General features: G+C 37.6%; 1 protein-coding gene across 1 annotated transcript in view; it reads right to left on the bottom strand.

Annotated features, from left to right (window-relative positions):
* Positions 1-22,654, bottom strand: part of CDH2 (cadherin 2) — a 219,928-nt gene that overhangs the window by 127,696 nt on the left and 69,578 nt on the right. The gene's annotated exons all lie outside the window — the stretch shown is intronic.

The following is a 22,654-nucleotide window of genomic DNA, read 5'->3' as shown; positions in this document are numbered from 1 at the left end:
CCTGCTGAAATACATATTTTTCCACTGCTCCAGTCGTAAAAACAGCAAGAAAACAGAACAAAAAATAATGCTGACCAGACTTCTACCATGGGAGCCCTGGGACAGGGAAATTATAGCTGTGGTACAATACAAGGACAGGGAAATCCAGGCTAGTGATTTGTATTCTTTGTCTCCTCATTTTTTCCCCGCCTCAGAGGGGGTAGAATGTAAAATTTACAAACAAAAGCTCCTCAACGGACATGCTTAGTTTGTCAAAATGAAAAGATGACTCTTTGGTAACTAGGCTCCTTAGTGAAAATGTTAAACCAGAGAGTAAGTCAGAGAAAATGAAATACTACCTTGATCAATTAGGCTTAATGGATGAGAAGCAACTAAGTTATGTGGCTAAATTGACAAAAATAGGTTAAAGAAAAAAGAGACTTTCACATCAAATTAAAGTATAATTTTTTTCTTTTTCATGGGTTAGGGGGGTGTAGACTGGTACTCAAAAAGTGAATTGCTTTTTTTTTGGGGGGGTGGGTGCGCGGGCCTCTCACTGTTGTGGCCTCTTCCGTTGTGGAGCACAGGCTCCGGACACACAGGCTCAGCGGCCATGGCTCACGGGCCCAGCCGCTCCGCGGCATGTGGGATCTTCCCGGACCAGGGCACAAACCCGTGTCCCCTGCATCGGCAGGCGGACTCTCAACCACTGCGCCACCAGGGAAGCCCGTGAATTGCAGTTTTGAGTATATAAGCAAAAATCGCTCTGGGCACTTTTAAGCAACTGCCCTTACCCAGTGAGACTGAAAATCTAGTATCAGAAATAAGACATGTGAGCCCTGAACACACAAATGGGTTTGAAAGTTAATTTACAAATCTGACTCTTGAACCACAGTTTTTATTTCAAACTAAATTAGGAATCATAGGGATGTCTCCAAGATAGCTCAGAGAATCCTTTCTAACCTAGAATTCTTTCTAAAATAGTGAATTACCAGCACAAGGAACCTCATGTACTTGAATGCACACAGACCCTGACAGTGATGAGGCAGGAAATGTCCTTTCTGGGTGTAGGTCTGTCCTAGAGGGGTCTAGTGAGCTGGGTACCTCCTAAAGTAGCAGATATAGAGAGAGTAAAGTTCCCAGCTCTAGCAGCGTCCCCAGTGGTGGGGAAGGGTTCCTAGGGGGTTGAGGGAGGTTTCCATGGCAGCCACCTTCCCAGCAAGTCAAGTGTTTCTAAACTGGGGGCTCTCTGTACATACCAAAAGATAACAAGGATACAAAACAGTGTAAGTGCGAACCGAGTGGAAGCAGAGCCTGCGTAGTGTGAGAGAAAGCAAGAGGTTTATTCTGGGTGCCAGTTAAAGACTACAGTGCAAATTCAAAGGGAAACCAAAGCTGACTTAAAGAAAATTATTATACAGACTATTACACTTAAGTATAATTTATAATAGCGATTCTAAAAGAGCTTTATAAACAAATAAAACAACTACTTAGTTTTATTCATTTTATTCATTATTATTTATGTGGTTTAGTTTTATTCATTTCTTCTTTCTCATAACTGAATATACATTGAATAGAAAAGAGAAAGAAGCAGAGTTTGACAACAGATTAGAAGGATGTTCCCTTTACTTGAAGTAGAAACAAACCTCCTAAAAACCTAAATGCCAAACAAACTTCTCTGACTCTAAGCCAGATAAGGACACCATGAACTGATAACTTTCTGGAAGAAAGATTTTAGCACTTCAAATAAAGGAGTCAGAAACCACATAATAATTACCATGGAAAAATCAAACAATAATGTTTTGTCACCACTTAGAAAGAACAACCAGTTGCACACATTTCTTCACACTATAATTATATAATCTTCACATTACAATTATTCTCATTGTTAACAGCATTTCCTAAAATGTGAGAAAAAGTTTAAATGGTTGTACCTCTCTGTATACAAGAATATCTGTTTTTCACAATCTTCTGCCTAAAAAGCCTATAAATTGATGGTCTGTAAAGAGAGTCATGCTTCAATTATTTAATTATTATTATTTAATAAAGTTAATTATTTAAAAATTTTAAATAATGTAAAACAATTTCCACTGCAATTTCATTCAGGCCCAACAATCTTTCTAAAGCAAATGGTTATATCTAATTTATCAATTTCCTATTTGGTTATATCTATAACTGTTTTTTAAAAGAAAAATTGGGGGAAGTAAGGTTAGCTGAAGCCAGGTCTTTTTCCGAGAGATACAGTCAGCAACAAATATTTTTTTGTCACATACCACCTAACAGTGTATGACAGGTGCCGGGAACACAGGCAGGAAACAAGACAGAGCCCCATGCCTGTCCCACTGGAGCTGTCCACACTTTGGATCCGTGTTTGGCAGACAGAGACCCTTCAAACCCACTGTAAATTGTGTTTTTATAAACTTTTTGATTTTATCCTTTTAGTAAATCTTTGAGGTTTCAGTGATGAGAAACTAAAGTGTAGATAGCAACTTTCAAAAAATTATTGGCTGCCATAGCTATAAGGGTCTTAGAGATCAATGAGGCCTTTCCTTTTGGAATGTAAGTTCTAATGTTTAATTTATAAACAAAAGTACACAAAACACAGAACTGACTGCCTCCCACGTATTAGTAATGCTCTTTTTAGCATCTGTGGACTAAGATAATGATAATGAAAGAACTATTTTGAATTCAATATGCTTTTAAACGGATGTGTATTGCAATTATCTCAATCGCATCTAAATTCATTTGAAGAATAGTGGCAAACGTGTGGTATTAATATGGATTTGTGTATTGGGCAATGATTCTGAGGTCCCTAAAAGGAAAGAGCCAAAATCTCATCCACCTCCCTCATGTCACCACTGAAGGACAACTGAGGGCCAGAAATGATGGAACCATCTTGCCAAGGTCACACTCCCGTGAGCAGGATAGTTAACTTGACAACACTGAGGTCTACTAGCTTCCACCCAGGTAAAGATCTATAAACCCTGCTCCGGTGCCACCCACAATCTTCCTTCCAAAGAGGACATTTCTCCTTTACCTTTACAGAATTCAGAAGTCAACACTGTGTATATATTCTACTGCATTCCAGTACACTCTTGGAAATGCTTTACAAGATTTTCTCCTTCCAATCTTATGGTAGATAAGAACTTAACGAAACCTAAAATATAACTTCAGGGCAAGAGACAAATTGTAGAATGTTGCATCTATCATGGCCTAAAATCACCCAGAAGCCAGTATAATATTTCTAATGCAACTTTCTGGATTGGGGAAGAAAAGAAAAGTCTTTTTATTCCTTTTCACTCTGCCTACAACTAGAACACTGAGATAATAGAGATTAAACCTTAAATTTCTACATCCAATAGTGGTAGAACCACAAGAGGACTGAAAAAGCATTTGTCTCCACAAGCTAATACCCAATATGTTAGTCCTTTGGGCAGTTTACATTGATTTTGCATTTAATTGCATAGGTCGACTTTCCCATATTTTCCAGGATAAAGCTGTAAAAATGACAGAATCTAGATATACTCTGATATGAAGCCACAAGAAGAAAGTAAACTTAAGAGTACTGATTTCTGTAATACCTACATGATTGCAAAAAGTTTGCTTTCGGTTTTGTTTTTCCTACTAGAAATCAACAATTAGGGATCATAAACCAAATTGAGAGCAGAGGTGATAAAATTGTACTTTCTTCCCTTTCCCTCATTTTTTCTCCCATTATTCTTAAATTACTTCGAGAAAATGGCAAATGAAAAATGCCCCCCTGACACTTAGCTGCCTTTCACCTACTCTGTAACTAAGTGGGTTTAATTCCCTCTAGTTCAGTTAGCCAGAGACTTTGTCTTTCAGTCTGTCTGGCAGATATTTCACAATTCTTTCAATGTGTTTTTGTAAATTGGGGAAGAAAAAAACAACTTATTAATTTAAACCATCAAAGAAGATAAAATAGTATTGTGATGGGAATGGAGCAATTAATCCTAACGATTAACGCAAATTATTTTTCAAAGTATGTGTTTCCTGAAGCTTCGCAGAAAAAGATACTTTAAAGACAACCTACTGATCAGCTCCCTGAAGGAGCTGCCACTGGAAAATTAACAAAATACTGATGGTTTTAGGATACTCTCAAAGGGGCTGTGAGGAAGGGATATTAAATAAAAACTTTGTTTCCAAAGGAAAATGACAGATTTATTTTTGTCAGTTGATTAACTGAGCTTGAAACATGGCCCCCTGTATTAGTTTGCTGGGGCTGCCTAGCAAAGTACCACGGACTTGGTGGCTAGCAACAGACATTTATTTTCTCACAATTCTGGAGGCTGGAATTCTGAGATCAAGGTGCAGGCAGGGTTGATTTCTAATGAGGCCTCTCTGCTTGGCTTATGGATGCCCATCTCCTCCCTGTGTCTTTACGTGGTCTTCCCTCTGGGTACGTCTGTGTCCTGATCTCCTGTAAGGACTCAGGTCACATCGGATTAGGGCTCACCCTGATGACCTCATTTTGACTTGATGACCTTCTTTTGCCTTAATTACCTCTGGAAAGACCTTCTCTCCAAATACAGTCATTTTTAGAGGTACTGTAGGTTCAATATGTGAATTTGGAGGGGGACAAATTCAGCCTGTAACATCCCCACTAACCAAAACTTAACCCTCTTCATTTCTGTCTAATTTTCTCAGCCCAGCATTGTTTATCTCCAAAGCTAAGGAAAGAAGACTGTGGGAAAGTCAGGAAAATCACTGACCATGATGCCAAACCAACAACGGTCGGTGCTAGTCATGGTCTAACCTTAGCCTTTTTATAACTGAAGAAATGATAATTTTTTGTGTATAAATTTGGAATGGTTATGATCAAACCAACATAAATAAGTTAGAGGAAGAGTTAGACACGCAAATTTTATTTGTTAGCACTCAGAAGCCCAAGGTGAGGCATTCAATCCAATTGTCAAAATTCTTTCAACAGCCCTATCTCAAGAAATAGGAATAAAATATTGATCAGAGGAGAAAAAAACAAAACAAAACAAAAAACCAAAAGCATGAAAATTGTAAAAGCCTTACAAAAACTAAGCAGTTGAAAATCCTAATACAGAAATATTATTTTTGTCAGAAACCATATCTTTAAGGAAACCACAGCAAGGCAAAATCTATAACCCAGGTAGAACCAAGTCACACTTCTAGTATTTATTTCTAATTTTATTTACATTCCATAGAATGCATGAAATTATAGGAGAAAGACAGAATCACAGAAATCTTCACATTTTCCCCCTCATTTTAACAGTAAAGGATGAGGTCCATCAAAAAGAAATTTTCTCGACAACCAAGTGGAATCATTCAATATTCAAGCCGAGGCCACCACCCTACGTCTAAGTTACATCTCTTTCCAAAGACAACCAGTGAATCTGAATACTTTTCATATTGTTGAACAAATCACAAATGTAGGTAACACTGAACTGTCACCTCTGTCATTCTGAAGGACTTGTTCAAAAAGATAGTGACAACAGAGTTGTTTGCCTTTTCATAAGTCACCTCTTTCATCTTTGAAAATACTGTTGATGGCGTTATAAATCCCATTTTCCAGAAAAAAATACATAAACATATAAAATTTGGCATTTCAGAAAAATCAAATACTCCCCTAAAAAGTACTCAGGAAGTAAAACTTCTGACATGGATCAGAAACAAAGCCCAAGTTAGAAGATTTTAACTGGAGTTTTTTGCCCCTGAGCCCTTATCTTTTTTTTTTTTTTTTTGTGGTACGCGGGCCTCTCACTGCTGTGGCCTCTCCCGTTGCGGAGCACAGGCTCAGGACGCGCAGGCTCAGCGACCATGGCTCACGGGCCCAGCCGCTCCGCGGCATGTGGGATCTTCCCGGACCAGGGCACGAACTCGTGTCCCCTGCATCGGTAGGCGGACTCTCAACCACTGCGCCACCAGGGAAGCCCCCTGAGCCCTTATCTTAACTGAAACAGTTTCCATATAATAAAGTAATAAGATGGGAGTTCTAAGTTTTTGGAACCCAGTAAAGAGATACTATAGAGTTTCAAAGGTTTCTTTCTGCCCTTTATTCCATTCTACTCCCATATGGAGGCCACTGTTAGCTGTGTCTGGTGTGATTAAGAAAAATATGTCTTTATCTTTTAAAGTCTAAGCAAAGTAAAACAAAAAAGACAAAACAAAACATTCGATTGTTCTCGAATACAAAAAAGCACTTGACAAAGTTCAGACAAAACACTGTGAAAAACACTAATACTGCCAGCCAGTTGCATGACTAATACAATTTCCTTGACATAGCCTATTTCATTCTTTTACATATTATAGAGAATACCGAAAAACGAAAACTCAAAACCCAGTAGTAATTTGTTCATGTCCTTGTCACAAAGAGAACTATAACTAAAGTCCCAAAACTTCAATCCCACTTTTTAAAAAGCAGACAGCATACACAGGAAGCATTTTTGGAGGAACACATAGGATGATGAGAGACGGGGTAGCATATGAGCACAGACTGCCCTAACGGCCAGCTGGACACACTGTCACAGCCCACGAATGAGCAAACCTAAGTTATTCTTGCATCTGGTTAAAAACTCTTAGGCTCACATATGCAAAGAGGTGCCTAAAGTTCTTCATTATATTTCTTAAGAAATATATCCTTCTACATTTTTGAAATATTTTCTTTTTGAAATAAAAACCTCAGCTAGCCTGAGGAAAGTCACAACCGCTTTGCAGTTCGGCTTCCCCAACTGTAAAAAGGAGTTTTAAATAGATGATTTCTAAGATCTCTCCCAGCTCTAAATGCTACATTTCTAGGACTTGAAGTTTTTAATGAATGAGTGTGGGGATTTACAGCTGGCCAGGCCAATTTAATTAAAAGTTGATCAAGTTTGGGAAAATAACCTTTGATGAATTTATAGCATGTTATTACGTAATTTTTCCAATAATTCCTGATCATTGCTGCTTTAAAAAAGTGTCTCAACTCATATTTTCTAGTGCTTAAGACCCTTTTAAGCTCTAAAATCAGACTTGTAAATTACCTAGGGACCCAGGTTTTCCCTCTATAAATAGTCTGGCCAGACTTCAGGCACCAGGGTTTTCTCATCTTTATATACTCTGTGCCCAATAAATCTTAGGACAGCACTCAGACATCCAATAAATACTTGCTGAATTAATGAACAAACTTAGGAGGAATTGCATTGTTATGTGTTAGGCATGAGGAATTAAAAAAAAAAGAAGAATCTGACTATGGGTTTCCACCTCCCAGGAAGCATCCGGAAGAGGGAACACAGACACATAAAAAAGAATTACGATGTACTGAGATTAAGTCCCACAAATGGAGAGTGTACGTACATGAGGTATAATAACAACAGAAAAGGGATGAGCGAATTGGTATGAGGCCTAAGAGGTGATTACTGTGAATAACTGGGTGCAATCCAATGTCAGAAAATAAACTATATGGGAATTATGCCCTTTGTACTAGCTCTGCTTCTTTTAGGGGTTATTATGAGGGTGGTTCAAACATGTATTTATTCCTTAGTCTGGATCCAAATGAAAACCCAATAACATGAGGTGCAGTTCCCTCTGTACCACTAGGTCTGTGAACGTACACATTAGAGACTTTAAATTTTACGTACATAAAAAGTATATGGAATAACTCCATAAAAAATGGAATGACCTTAATTGTGGCAAAGAAAGGGCTCCACTGGGCAAGTATTTGGGTAAAAATTATGAATAATGATTTTACACAAGACAAAATTCCAACAGTAAATACTATCAGAAAAAGGTCTATCCTTGCTAGAAATCAAAGATACATAAATTAAAGCAAACTTGAGATGCCATTTTATGGCCGCTAAGGAAGCAAGACTCTTTTTTTAAAAATAACACACACAACACATGATGATGGGGTAACTATTGTAAAGAATACTATTAATTAACAACGCGTTTTTGGAAAGCAGTATGAAAATACACGACAAAAACAATGAAACAGCTCCAAGTAATTCCACTCCTAGGAATATATGCTCTAAAAATATCCCACAAGAAATAAAAAAGATGTGAGCATTAAGTTGTTCATTTGGCATTATCTGTAATAATCAAAAAGTGGAACAAAATCCAAAATGATCAAATTAGGGGAAAATGTTAACAAATTAAAATATAGCGACACAATCTAATATTACTTATTCAATAATTTACAATCTCAAAGGCACTGCAGAAACAAACCGAAAAATCTGATATGAGGAAATGTGCAAACTATGAAATGCCACATGTACTTTGTAAATAAGAAGTAAATGGCATAAATCAACATTTGTTCTCTTGTAGCAGCAATGCTTAAAATAAATGATAAGCTAGACACGCTCTCTACTCAAGAAAAATCATATGCAAAATTAAACATCTGCCAATGTAGTAGAGGCATGCAAATTTATAGCATTAGATAATTTTTCCCATTAACATAAGTCATCTTTCAATGTCTAGCACACGTCACCTCTTTCAGCCGCCAATTCTCACAGCAGAAAGCAACAGTTACTCCAACCTCTGTATTTCCCATGTATTCAGCTCAGATTCCTCCTAAGGCATTAATCAGGATCTCCCTTGCAGCAGAGGGTCTATGTGTACTTGTTCTGACTTGCGGGGCCGGGGAAGGAGTGATACCCCTTCTGCGCTTACACACCTGCATCTACAAAGAACAGATGTGTGATTCTTGCTTCCTGAATTTAGAGATCTCTAACAGAGCTAGACAAAAGAAACCAAAGAGGGGCTGTAGATGGAGGTAAACAGTCTGAGTTCTCCATACCTATGGGTTATAACATTCAGAAGAAAATAAAGCTATGTAGTTCGGTTCTTTTTTTTGGAAAGGAACTTATTTATTATTTATTTATTTATTCATACTGATGTATTGTAGATCTACAATGTTATGTTCGTTTCTGGTGTACAGCAAAGTGACTCGGTTATACATGTATATTCTTTTCCATTATGGTTTATTACAGGATATTGACTATAATTCCCTGTGCTATACAGTAGGACCTCATTGTTTATCCATTCTATATATAATAGTTTTTATCTGCTAATCCCAAACTCCCAATCCATCCCTCCCCCACTACCCAGTTTGGTTCTTTTTAAAATCTTGAATTCACATTAAAATATTCAAACCAGTCTTCAACTGTATCAATACAAAGAGAAGGTTGGACTAAAAAACCCGAAGGGCTCCTGCAAGTGCATTCTTATCTAATCTGCAATTCTCTCCCTGTCTAAAATACACTGCACTCCAACTTAAATATATTAGAAAACAGTTGCTATAAATGGCCACTGAAATGAAAGATAAAAATAACTTTTATAATTTTTTCAAAATCCCATAAAAGTTTTCAAAATTTGATTAAAATGGATAGTTTTTTTGTTAATTTCCTTTTTTTTTAAGAAAAGAATACATTAGAAAGATCACAAGGAAATTTTACAAACAGCAAAATTCTCAATGTGCGTACCCCGTGTTCCAAAATTTCATTTGCAGAAAATTTATCCTGAGGAAATAATCATGTACATGATAAAGATTAAGCTACAAGGATGTTTATTCCAGAATTGCATACAAAAGCAAAACGCTGGGGGGGAGGGTTAGTTACTGCTCTATAAAAAGACTTTTATTAAATAAACTGACAGCCCATCTGCATACGGTATTGCTACAGAGACATTAAAAAGACACTGAAGAATATTTAATGACACAGGAAAATATTCAAAATACACCATTAAGGAAAAACGCACAAATGTACAGTGCAAGTCAATTTTTGAAAAGTGAAAAAAAAAAAGTTGATTCTTGTTATTCTCTGTAGTTATGTTCTATAAAATCACTTCAAACACTGATAGAGTGAATATTTAATTACTGCTCCTAAGAGAAATTCGGAGTTAGGGTCCTGCACACCTCTGGTCACAACATTAATGTCAACTAATCAATACATAACTTTGTGGTATGTGTATTTCTGGTTAAAGACACTTATTAAACATATACTGATAATTCATTAATGTTGAGCACACGGCTAACGGCACTACAGCACATGCCTGAATGAAGCTTATCTGACACACCTATTTTCTCCAAAAGGCACATCACAGCCTTCTTGCACTTAGGAACACTAGATAGCACTTCAGTACTACGCCTGTGAGTACAAGAAAATCACCAACAAAAAGTGCAACTGAACAGACTGTAAGAAGGACACCTGTTTACAGGATGAGGACTGAAACAAAGCAGAGTGTTGCTTTGCTCAGTATCAGCAGAGAAAGTGTGTGTTAGGTGACACATTTTTGCCACGCTGCACTTGGCTGTGAATGACCTTGAGAGGGCTGCGAGTACTGATTAGGGGGTTACAAATAAATTTTAGGGAGGAGGTGAGTTCACAAGTACAAAATCCATGAATAACAAGGATTTACTGTCCATATACAGTGTCATAGGGGAGAACTAGATGGATAAACTAGGAACAGAAGTCGCTCCATGTCACAGCCAACGAGGTCTGTCATGAGGGATATTTATTTTCTTCTCTTTGCTCATCTGCTGTTTCAAAGTAAACTTAGCATACTTCAATTGTTTTTAGAAAGTACACGGCTACCAATTCAAATTTTCTAGAGCAAATGTTAACTTTTTGATTAGGGGAAGAAAACGATTACTAACAAAATCCTCTAAATTATGGTGTTTCCATAATATTTTCAGAACTCCCTTTACACCATTAAATATTTTATAATATTGAGAGTTACTTACCATTAACGATGTCCCCTAAACATTGACAGTATCTGTTCTGTAGGAATTAAAAGGAATGCGGGTAAAGAAAATGTTATGATCCTATGGTGAAAATACCAGATTAAGAGAAAATGAACTCAAGTTATTTATATATAATAAATAAGTTTTTGTTTTGTTTTGTTTTTTTGCGGTACGCTGGCCTCTCACTGTTGCGGCCTCTCCCGTTGCGGAGCACAGGCTCCGGACGCGCAGGCTCAGCGGCCACGGCTCACGGGCCCAGCCACTCCGCGGCATGTGGGATCTTCCCGGACCGGGGCACGAACGCGCGTCCCCTGCATCGGCAGGCGGACTCTCAATCACGGCGCCAAGCCCCATAAATAAGTTTTAAAATATTGATGTTGTATCTCATTTTTTGTGTTTGTAGTCATACTAATAAGTTTATTATCAGTTGGAAGATTTCATTGAACAATTTTTCATCAATTAAAATCTGAAAAGTTATTATCAACACAGTGAAAATAAAGGCAATTGGCAATAATCCATTAGAAAGAAGCTCATTAAGGGCAGAACTCACCAAAACCAAAATGACTTAGAGTGATGAGAAGATAAATATTAAGTATAAATAAAGATAAATAAAAACAAAATTAAATATAAATATTAAATACCATGAGGATAGGGGAAAAAAGAGGCCATGGAAATTTAAGAAAAACTGAGAGGCAGTGAGATATTAAGGGAAGCAAATAGCAAGTAAAATGAATGGTGTGCAATTGCAGAGACAGCTTTAGATCCTTTTGAGTATCTTTGAGTACATTCAAAGGTAGGAATAACCTTCGGCTTGGCCCATATGTTAAATGCAAGGTTCAAAGAATATTATATTTCAACAAACATCTGTGAAATTATGGCTTTTCAACCAGCAAAAACAGAAGTATTTCCAGATTTACAAAATGGAAACTTATGATTCTTTAACTTCTATAATGAACAGTCATTCATTTATCCATCCATCATCCATCCATCCATCAATATTTACTGAGCACTGGTGTTTGTATTGTTCTGAGCACTGTACAGACACCATGTGTGATGTGGAAATTTTGTGTCAACTTGACTGGGCCACAGGTTGCCCAGGTATTTGGTAAAACATTACTCTGGGTGCTTCTGTGAGGGTGTTTTTGGATGACATTGAATTAAACAGGTAGACGGAGTAAAGCAGATTGCCCTCCCTAACGTGGGTAGACCTCATATAATCAGTTAAAGCCTGAATAGAACAAAAAACGCTAATCGTCCCCTCCAAGTAAAAGAGAATCCCTCCTGTCTGACTGCCTTCGAACTTGGACATCAGTTTTTTCCTGCTTTGGGATTTGGAACTGCAACATCGACTTTTCCTGGGCCTTGAGCCTATGGCCTTCAGGCCAGAACTACACCACCGGCTCTCCTGGGTCTCCAGCTTGTAGACCTCGGGACTTAGCCTCCATAACCACTTGAGCCAATTCCTTACAATAAATCATATATAAGGGTTTATACAATAAAACATATATAAGGGTTTCTCTGGAAGACCCTTAGTAATACAGTAGCATACCGGGCTAGACTACCATGGTATATACGAGCAAGACAGAGGGCCTGAGTTTCTCCAAATCTGGTACATAACACAATGTCTCTGGTCTTCAGTCTAGCTTGGCAGACTCTTCAACCATGAGACAATCCAATGTTATGCATATTTAAGACTATGCATCATGTAAGCATATTTTAAAAATTTCTAAAAAACCTAAAAGCTTTTTGTTGGAACTTAAAGGACTACAATTATTAGACTCTCTACAGTTATTACGGTAAATTTGAGACGCTAGCTCAGGACAGCCCACCGCATGGCAATGACAAGTGCTTCACCTAGCTGACACTTTACCCCTGTCTGTCCCACTGAACAAGAAGGCCTGAATGCGAGTAAGACAAACTCCACTAAGAGGGGTGAACTGGAATTCACTCAGACACATGCTTTAAAAAAGGGAAATTTTGTAAAATTTGTTAACAAGTATTACTATCATATTACTTATGGCACTTCACATCTGATTCTAGGACCTCCAAGTGGAGGACTCACCATGGTGATTTGGATTATAAAACATAATAGTTCACCTCTAACACAGCTGTTGCTAATGACTAGAATTCATGTGAATGATTTAAATAACTCTCCAGTTACACTATACCTAGAAAACCTCAGTAGGTTGCTTCCCACTTAATACTTTTTATGTCCAAACTTCTGTTGGAGAATATTCGAGAGCTTCCCGTGTTCCCATTTTCAGCTACACACATAGCTGCTACCTCCCTGGCAGTGTCATCTGAGCCCTGGAGCTATTTATACGACCCTCCCGACTACACACAACTTATTTTCATCTCCCATAATGAAGTTAGTGGTGAATTTTCCCGCCTCTCAAAGCCATCTGCAGCTGTATGCATTTCTTTAACAGCACCCTCTTAACTTAAAGTTCTCCAAAAGCCACCTGGAGACTTGACTGTACCCACACCTGTGATGTATAAACAAATACACCACAACACGTTTCAGAATTTAATCTCACCCAGCTTATTTAATACCTACGTGCAATTCTGAGTAAAACATTATGTTTGCCAGAAATAGCAGTTCTTGGGGACTCAGTTTTAAAAAGAGAAAGAATTGATTAAAGGACAGGAATAAACTTCTCTGGAATCCAGGAAACCAAACGCAATAGATCACAAAATCTGCCCTAAGTATCAAAGGGTTTCTAATTTCCTTGATTGCTTAAGAAGGCTTCCAAATAGGCAAAAGTAAAAAATAAAAATTACTTCACCCTACCAAGACTCCCTACTTTGGTCTTAATGAATATCCTATCAAAGCCAAAATTAGCCACTGGTGCACCTGTTTCAGGTTTGCTCTGCCCTCTCCATTTCCACCTACTTCTCTTCCTGTTTCTCGAGCTGCTCAAGAGGGAGCCAGCGATGGACATGCAGTGTGAGAAGCTGATGCGTGTTCCCCTTTCCCTCGGCCATCTGTACAGAAAGGACCCCCAGTCTTAGTGACTCCATGGGAGGGGCTGAAACCACTTTTACTATGAAATTGGCCTGTGTCCTAGTTTCCCATTTAGAAGAGAAAGTAGAAGTGAGTGGTTCCTCCCTCTCTTTGGGGGAAACTGTGATGTTTTCCATAAACCAAGAAATCATGAGTTAATTTCCGTAGAAAAAAACCCTTATTTTTTTTTTAACTTTACTAAATAGAGAAATGAAACCCCAAGCGTTTGGAATTGATGGACTGCAAAATGCCTAAAGAACTAAGAAATGAAAAATTTCAAGCATAGCCTAGGTATTCTGATACATCTCTGCAGAATCATTTCTTGAAACGTCTTCTTTGGTTTTGTTCTGTTTGAACTAGAAATACTGGGTACACTACCATAGACCCAAATCTCTGCTTTCTGGTTCTATATACCCAGCCCGGCAGTCAAGGCTGTGGAACTTTATGCAGGACAAGAGGCCCATTCCCACACTGAGTATCCATTAGTGAGTGACAGTAGCTGGTACCTTGGGGAAGGGCAGTGGCAGAGCAGATTATTATTTATTTTTTAATGAATATGCAAATTACTCTCTTGCCTGTTTAAGTCAAGAGTTTAGGCACTTAATGTAAAGTAAACATAGAAAATCCTAAAACTTATCTTGTGGTTTGAAGCCAATTTTTGTCATTAGAGGCCTTATTTACTTGGCTTATTTGTGGGAGAGGTGGCAGGTGGTTAGGGTTGTGGCCCAAAACTACTTATCTGAGAAATGGAAATTAGAAGGAACTGTAAAGTATAAAAAGAGGCTATTAATAACTACTGAGCAATGCTAATTACCTAAGAATGCCTAACACTGCAATTTGAAACTGGCTTTCAGATTATAAAAAAATTCAGAGTGTAAATGTGAAGTCAGGAAAAATACATAAATACGTACAATGGAGCTGATCACAATCATCAAAACATGATTTGCCTAGAAAGAGCACCCTGTTTTCACTAGTTACTTAATAGGTACTTGTAGGTAGGTAATCAATGAACAGCCAGTTAAGAAATAAATGAAGTAATATAAGTAAGCGTCTTAAGCCCAACTGATAAACACTTACATATTTATAAATGCCCAAAAAAAAAATTAACAGGATTTTAAAATGCAATTAAAAGAAAAGTTTTGGGCTCTATAATATGAAAAAAGGCTTTACATGTGAATATCAATGGCCCAATAGAAGTTGGGGTAGCACTTTTTTGGCAAACTCCACCAGCTGTGGCCAGTGGCACTAAACTCTTGCTATACTTTGATGCCAACTGGCTGTGCCTTTTTTCTGTCTGCCCCTCTAAGAAAACAATCACTGTTAACTCCAGTTGGTTATATTATTGATTTGGGTTATTTAAACAGATTTATAGTGAAAGAATACTATAAATAATGTTATCAACAGTTTCTGTTGGTTCTGTACCAAATATTATGACCGTGGGAATATTGGATTGGCCAAAAAGTTCATTCGGATTTTTCTGTAAGATCTTACGGAAAACCCCAAACGACCTTTTCAGCCAACCCAATATTTACTACAAATCTATGCACTAAAAGATTCCTCATGCATTTGTGTCTGAAGAAATTAACTAAAACAAAAGTAATTAAAAGTGCACAGGTAGCTGTTCTATACAATAAAATTCAGTTACCTCGAGGCTGAAATTATAACTCTTGGTATATTGAAACTAAGAGTCATAAACAGATGATAATTAATTCTCATCTTTCTTCAAACATTTTTGTAAAAACCAGGAAGTAATCCAAGAATTTAAACTAGTTGTTTTACACAGTATCCCTATTCCTCCCCACTATCTTATGGAGGTTTTATTAAGGAGCAAAAGTCCTAAAACTGGGTCACGAAAATAAATTATCCTCACCCAAATAAACTTATTCTTATTCTTGCAATTAATTCACAAATTGAATTAAACATACTTCAATACAAATAAAGGCATTTAACTACCTAAACATATATGTGGATGCAAAAACTAATTCACCATAATGAAGTATACTGAAAATAAAATTCAACACCCTCCAGCTTCACACCATAATTTTTTGAAGTTATAGTGCATTTACTGGAGAGAATTTTTCACGGTAAAAATACCTGACCTGGGGCTTCCCTGGTGGCACAGTGGTTGAAAGTCTGCCTGCTGATGCAGGGCACACGGGTTCGTGCCCTGGTCCGAGAAGATCCCACATGCCGCGGAGCGGCTGGGCCCGTGAGCCATGGCCGCTGAGCCTGCGCGTCCGGAGCCTGTGCTCCGCAATGGGAGAGGCCACAACAGTGAGAGGCCCGCGTACCGCAAAACAAACAAACAAACAAACAAAAAACAAATAAAAATACCTGACCTGCAGCCAAGAGTTCAGGGTTACAGTCCTTTGTATACAGCTCTTCAGCTGTGTGTCCTTGGGCAAGTCATTTAATCTCTCTGGACCTCATTTCCTTCCACTGTAAATTGAGAAGGTTGTGGTTGAAAAGCTCTAAAGTTCCATCCTGTTCTAATAACCTATGAATCTGTGAGAGAGAAAGTTCATAAATATTCCATAATCTTCCTTTTACCAAAATGTTACTTCCAAATATAGGTAACCTTTCATGACACAAAGCAAATGTTATGACAAGGTACTGTTCAATTAATGCAAATTTTTCAGTTACTATTTAAAACAATTCAAAAATAGAGCAGATTCTATCAAGATGTTGTGATTTCGGATATTTCAGAACACAACATAGGGATCACATGCCAATCAAAATAAATCTGAATGAAGCAAACTATTAAGTATGAATTTTATTCACACTATTAAGTATGAATACTTCCAGATTCCTTCTATCCTTTTCAAAGTAAGACTTTCAGAAGAAGAAATACAGTAAGCCTCAATTAAACGGAAGCCATCAATTTTATACATTTAAAGTTAAAAAAAAAATTCTTTTTACTCTAATCTTAGAGGAAAAGTTCAATTTGACATCAGAACAAATTCGTATCTGTCATTCAATAAACCTTTTACTCTTTCCTCTAACTTCTGGGGCATGGCCGTGTCACAGAACTCTAAAATGAAAATTCAAATTCACAAAAATATTCACCCAGGTCAAGGCACAGTCCTTAATTAAAAATATAATCACATTCATTATTGGTGTTATAATAAATAGCCAAAGTCTCTTAATGCGTTTTATAAAAATGTTTAAAAGTAAAGCTTGAATAGAACTGGGTTCCTGGTTAACCCCTACAGGGCTATAATGAACCAGGAAAAAAACAAACAAACAACTGTGTGGATTAGTTAATTGAGGACCTACCATAAAAGCAGTAACTGGATGTTGTAATAAATGGGATATGAGTAGAATGCATTCTCTTGAGTAATATCCTCATGCTATTACCTCCCTCAAAGGGCTTATTCACAAGTTCTCTGCTCTGAGATTATGAATGTGAGATTCTTGAAAATGTTTATTTCCTGCCAGCAGTCAGTCACCATGAGCAAACATGGGGTTGGAAAGTGTTATCTGTATCTTATGAGCGTCAACCTACTGGGTTTTTTTCTTCTTCCCCGATAGGTGGCTTGAATTTAATTTTTCATCTGAGAAAGAAAAAACTATCTATAGAAATTATCCACTATGTTATAAATTTATAGATATGATTTTTTAAAAATCATGTAACTTATAAGTACTCAACAGTGAGGAAGTCCACAAGATGAGCTAGTCATCTGTTTCTGAGATTCAGAGCATCTGTCTCATTTCATAGACTCTTGTTTCTGGCTTAACTAAACTATTCTTTATAAACTATTTTCCTATAGAATAAGTATCTTATATATCAACTTTTTAAAAAATCAAATTCAAGTCCTTAAAATAATTTATAATTTAGATTTAGCACATCTAACTGTATTAATTATATTCTAGGTCTCATGAGACAATTATATTTTTTATAGTTCATTTAGCTACACAAATGTTTAGTGAAAATTATTTTGGATGTAAATAGAAAAATCAAAATTACATACAAAGAGGGACTAATTAGAAATGTGCACACGCACACACACACAAAATTAAGCATTCATTACCAATTCCCTGCCAAATATTTTCTGAGATGGTGAGAAACTTGGACAGTAAAATTGGAAAACCCCACAAGTTTGACAATTAAAAGTAGACAAAACTAGAATATTCTACTACAGTACATTTGCTGGAGTTAATGCCTCATAAAAATCTAGCACCACTTTACACTATAAAATCAAAGCTCATCAGGAATAATATATTATCTGAAGCAAGACACCTAAAACTTAAAAATGAACCTAGACACATATCTACAACACTCCAATACCTACATATGTTATGTTTAAAATGTTGAAAAATTAGTTGGTTCTTGGTGTGACAGTAAAGTCTAGAATGAGAGCTGGTATGCGTATTAACGCAGAAACCGTGGAATCCGTGATACATTATAATATCTAAGAGTGTAGGAACACTATTTTCTAAGGCCTTAAGATGACACAAGACTAAGTAAGAAAAAGCCCCATGTAAAGAACTAGAAGAACTGAATAAATGACTTCATAGGAGTATAATATTGCTACAAGCCTTGCATTTACAAGTGGAACTCATTCCTCTAACACATAAGAGTTACAAATAAGTATATTAGAGTTCTTCTCTACTGTATATAAGAATCAGTCAATAAAACAAAGAGGGTTGCAGAGAAGAGGTCAGAAGGTCAGAAAGGCAGTTGTCAAAAGAAGTACGTTTCCCTTTGGGAAACAAAGGGAGTAAAAGTTTTTATGCATTTTAATTGGCCTGCTTGCAAAAAAACCCCAAAACCAAAAAAAAAACAGATGAAGACTACTAATTATCACCTTCCAGCCCCATAACACTTTGGAGTCTAGCAAAAAGGAAGGAAAGGGGGTAAAAAAAAAAAAAGAAAAAGAAAAGCAGCCTCTCACTCGAGGCCATTAAAAGCCTTAGAGGGATACTTACTTAAAAAAAAAAAAAAAAAAATATATATATATATATATATATATATATATATCAAGGCTTCCTCCAGCTACTAACAAGTTTTATCTTCAAAGAACTTTCTTGTTTACAATATAAATCTTCCCCTCTGTTTCAAATTAAACCCAATTATCTGCTGAACAGTTTCCATAATAAAACCTGGTAGACAGAGGAAGCATTTCCATTTTTTCTCCCTCCATTTGATAGCCTGCAGGTTCCAAGAAGTGAAAACCATTCTTCCTTATCCCATTAGTACATAGGTGTTGAGAGGGCATGGAAACCCTGGAAAGATAAAAAGTGAAATCATTTTCCTTGGATCAGGCTTTTGAGACAACTTCCAAAGACCCGAAAAAAGTACTGAAAACTCCCAGTTGCTTATTTGATCCGTAAATTTAAAAACTACTATGGGCAACATAACATTCTACTGAAAAGCATCATTAACTCTTTCTGGTCCATGGCATCTACAGTCATTGGTGTATCTAGTCATTGCTGAAGGACGAACTACAAATTCTCAAAGAAACAGATCCATCCGTTGAGATAGCAAACAGATGGAATGCAATCATAGACCCTTGAATCCTGACCAATTCTCACTTATCCCAATAGACTGGGGCTCAACTTTTAACCAAGCGGCTGCTCGAAGACACATTTGTGTCCCTTTACCAGTCAAACACAACATCCATCCAACGAGGAATTTCAGAGAAATCAAGTTTATTCTACGTCCTCAAAATCCATCTGTGCATGCCTGATATACACAAACCTCAATTATAAAACTATGAACTCTGGTTTATTCTATGGTAATATTTTGCATTAGGCAGATGACATAACAGAAGGTTTTAACTAGCCATTTTCTATTGATGTGAACTCTGCTTTGCAAAAACATAAAGGGGTACTTTAAAAAAAAACAGGTCACAGTTAGAACAGAACAGCTTTTCCTAAATTTTCTTGACCTTAACTAGAAGCAAGAGAAATGTCTAAACAAATTTGAAACGCTTCCCTCTCTTCGTAGTCTATAGAATTCCATTTACCTGATCTGTGAAGAATTGCAGAATAATGAAACCCAAGTCCAGTCATCCCTCAACAGGCTCTGTCCATGTTGAACATTAAATAATACTTTGACAACAGGGCAGCGCCTTCTCCAGTACTAAAAGCAGTCTGACTAATCTTACTCAACCAGCATCTGAACCATGGCCACCATGCAGTGGGAAAATAATTAGACTGCTAACGACATAAATACTGTATCTACAAACTCCTATGATTGGAACTAATAAGGGTCAAAAGAGAAAGTTTGTTCTTGAAATGCCCAACACAAGTTAAGAAAACTTCCCATAGAAACAAGATTCCTAGGCCGCAAAATAAATAAATTTTGGTAGATAGGCCTGTGACCTTAAGTAACCTTTAGTGTACGTTTTTTTGATTTTTTTTGGTGTAAGTTTTAACACTTATGACAGAAGGAAGTTTTGCCAGTTTACAAAGAACTGACAAATAAATAAATAATGGAATGCCATCTAAGTTTAACTGGGGGGAATTCCTTTATCTGTACATATTTAGAAATAAAGAGTCATGCTTTCTTCCCCTTACAGTTCATGAAAGATTTAAGGAGAAAGGTTTACTGAGCATAATGAAAACTTAAAGTTTGTAGAGTTGATTTACAATGCTGTGTTAGTTTCCACGTCTCCTTCTATGTATTATCATAATAAATAATATGAGACGCTAACTACGGAACGATCACACAAATAAGACATTTTGCAATATTAGTCCCCCAAACTGGGGAATGATTTATTATCGCAGATTTCAATATCATGCAAGACAGAACCAAGTCTTCCTTCAAGGTGATTTCACAAACAGCTGGTGTCAAAATCTCTTTGACACTTTCCCCTACTACTTTGCAATACGAAACTCTAAAAACAAAAAACAACCCCCGCCCCCGCCAAACTTTCATGTCTAGAGAAGCAGATCAGAAAGAAGCAGATTAGTGTTTATAAAATTATGTATTCTTATTATCATTAAAGTACATAAATAGTGTCAACACTTACAGGGGGTTGTTAATTCCTCTTTCATAGGTCAAAGCCGCATTTTCAAAAATGCTAGTTAATACACACTATTCCCTTCCTTCTTTGAATGATCAGCCAAGAATTTACATACTATCCTTCTGGAGAAAATCCTTTTTGACAGAAGGAATTGTCACGGCAGGAGTATACAAAAATGCGGCCATGTGCTGTCCTTTCTTGAGATAAGAGGTGAAAGGCAATCAACCTTTTGGAGTTGACTGTCTTTCTGAATTATGAACTTGGCGTTGCCCATGCGAGCATATGAAATGAGAACACTCACGCTGGACTAGTGACACGCAGGACCTCTGCTGTTATCACCACTGCGACGCACTGTCCTCTGGTAAATCCTACTTTGTTTTCCTTTCTGTTTCTTAATTTTTAAAGAAAAAGAAATTTTTTTGATGTGGACCATTTTTAAAGTCTTTATTGAATTTGTTACAATATCGCTTCCGCTTTATGTTTTGGTTTTTTGGCCCCAAGGCACGTGGGATCTTAGCTCCCCGACCAGGGATCAAACCCGCACCCCCTGCATTGGAAGGCGAAGTCTTAACCACTGGACCGCCAGGGAAGTCCCCCTTGCTTTGTTTTAGTTCCAGCCAAAGACCAACAGAAAACAGCGTCTCCCTACATGGGACCCTCTATCAGCCACATTCCTTCACCGCATCAATTGTTTCTTGAAAATAAATCTTTGCCTCTGTTCCCCAATACTTAAATTAAAAGTCTGCACTGCCAGCTAGTGGGCTGACCCCCTAAGCAATAGTAGGGGTTATCTGGAGACGGTGAGCTTACATGCTATTCAGGAGCCAAAGGTATACAGAGGATGACTCTGCTACCAAATAAGGCAGTGATGACCACAAAGTAAGTGTGGGACGTAAGTGCTAAAGTGAACCTGTTACTACTGCATCAAGAGTCCAGAAGAGAAAGATGCCCAGGCCTCTGTAGGCTGCAGCTGAAACTGAAGCCAGAGAGAGGTGGCCAGGCTTGGCCAAGGGCACCCAGCTGGCTGCAGAACACAAATCTCTATTCTCCAAATTGTGGGTTCTCTTCACCCAGCCACACTGCCTCCACGGTCCAATTCAGAGACGCAGCAGGATTGAAGGTAAATCAAGCTGAACTGGGTTGGTAGAGAAATTAAAGAAGAGGATGAAGAAAGAACACGCCCATCTGACAGTCGACACCGAATCAGGTGCCTTCTTGCCCAGCGTTGTAACAGAGTTCTTATCAGTTCTTCTATCAACTCCCAAGGCTGACCTTCAGTGGCTCACCTGGCCTACTTACAGGCCTTGGAAACAGGCAAGACAGATACGGCCAGGGAAGAAAACAACAGAGCGGGACTTCTATCACCAAATCTAAAAGCCCAGCAGCCTGGCCTTGGCTTCAGTGCCCCCTCCCCACCCTGACCGAGATGAAGATGCTCAGAGCTCATGAGGCGCGAACACATCGTGTACGCAAGTCTCTCTTACCCACCCAGGCGAGGGAATCTCACGTTCCTTCTTTTCTCTTCGGTTTCAGCTGTAATTTGAATGTTACTTAACATAACCTTGAAACAGAAGTGGCTTTTTTAAAGATTGGAAACATATGCATTTGAGGTAATGACACTGTCCATGTCAAAAAAAGAAATAACTCTTGTGCTATAATTTGTGGGAGTGCAAAAACATCTTAGGAATCATCTAACCAAGACCTATCATTTTATAAATGAAGTAATGAGGATCAGAGAGGCAGGTGTTGCTTCTTTGAAATTAAAAACACAGATGTCTGGATCTGCCTGAAACTTTCTGAGTGAGAAGAGTCAAATGCCGGCAGAAAGAACACTCAACAAGTGTCAGAAATTCAAAGTTTGGTTTAACCTGTGCTGTTCATTAGCATGGAGACTTGAAAGAAGGCGTTTACCTTCTTCAAACCGGGTTTACTAATATGCAACTTGGAAAGATTAAGAGCTTGAAACAGATAATCTCTAAAGTCTTCCCCCCC

The sequence above is a fragment of the Lipotes vexillifer genome, unplaced genomic scaffold (genome assembly GCF_000442215.2).
Source record: "Lipotes vexillifer unplaced genomic scaffold, Lipotes_vexillifer_v1.1 scaffold1018, whole genome shotgun sequence".
In the NCBI taxonomy this organism is placed as follows: domain Eukaryota; kingdom Metazoa; phylum Chordata; class Mammalia; order Artiodactyla; family Lipotidae; genus Lipotes; species Lipotes vexillifer.
Note: the sequence above shows the minus strand (reverse complement) of the source record. Positions and strands in the feature narration are given on the sequence as shown.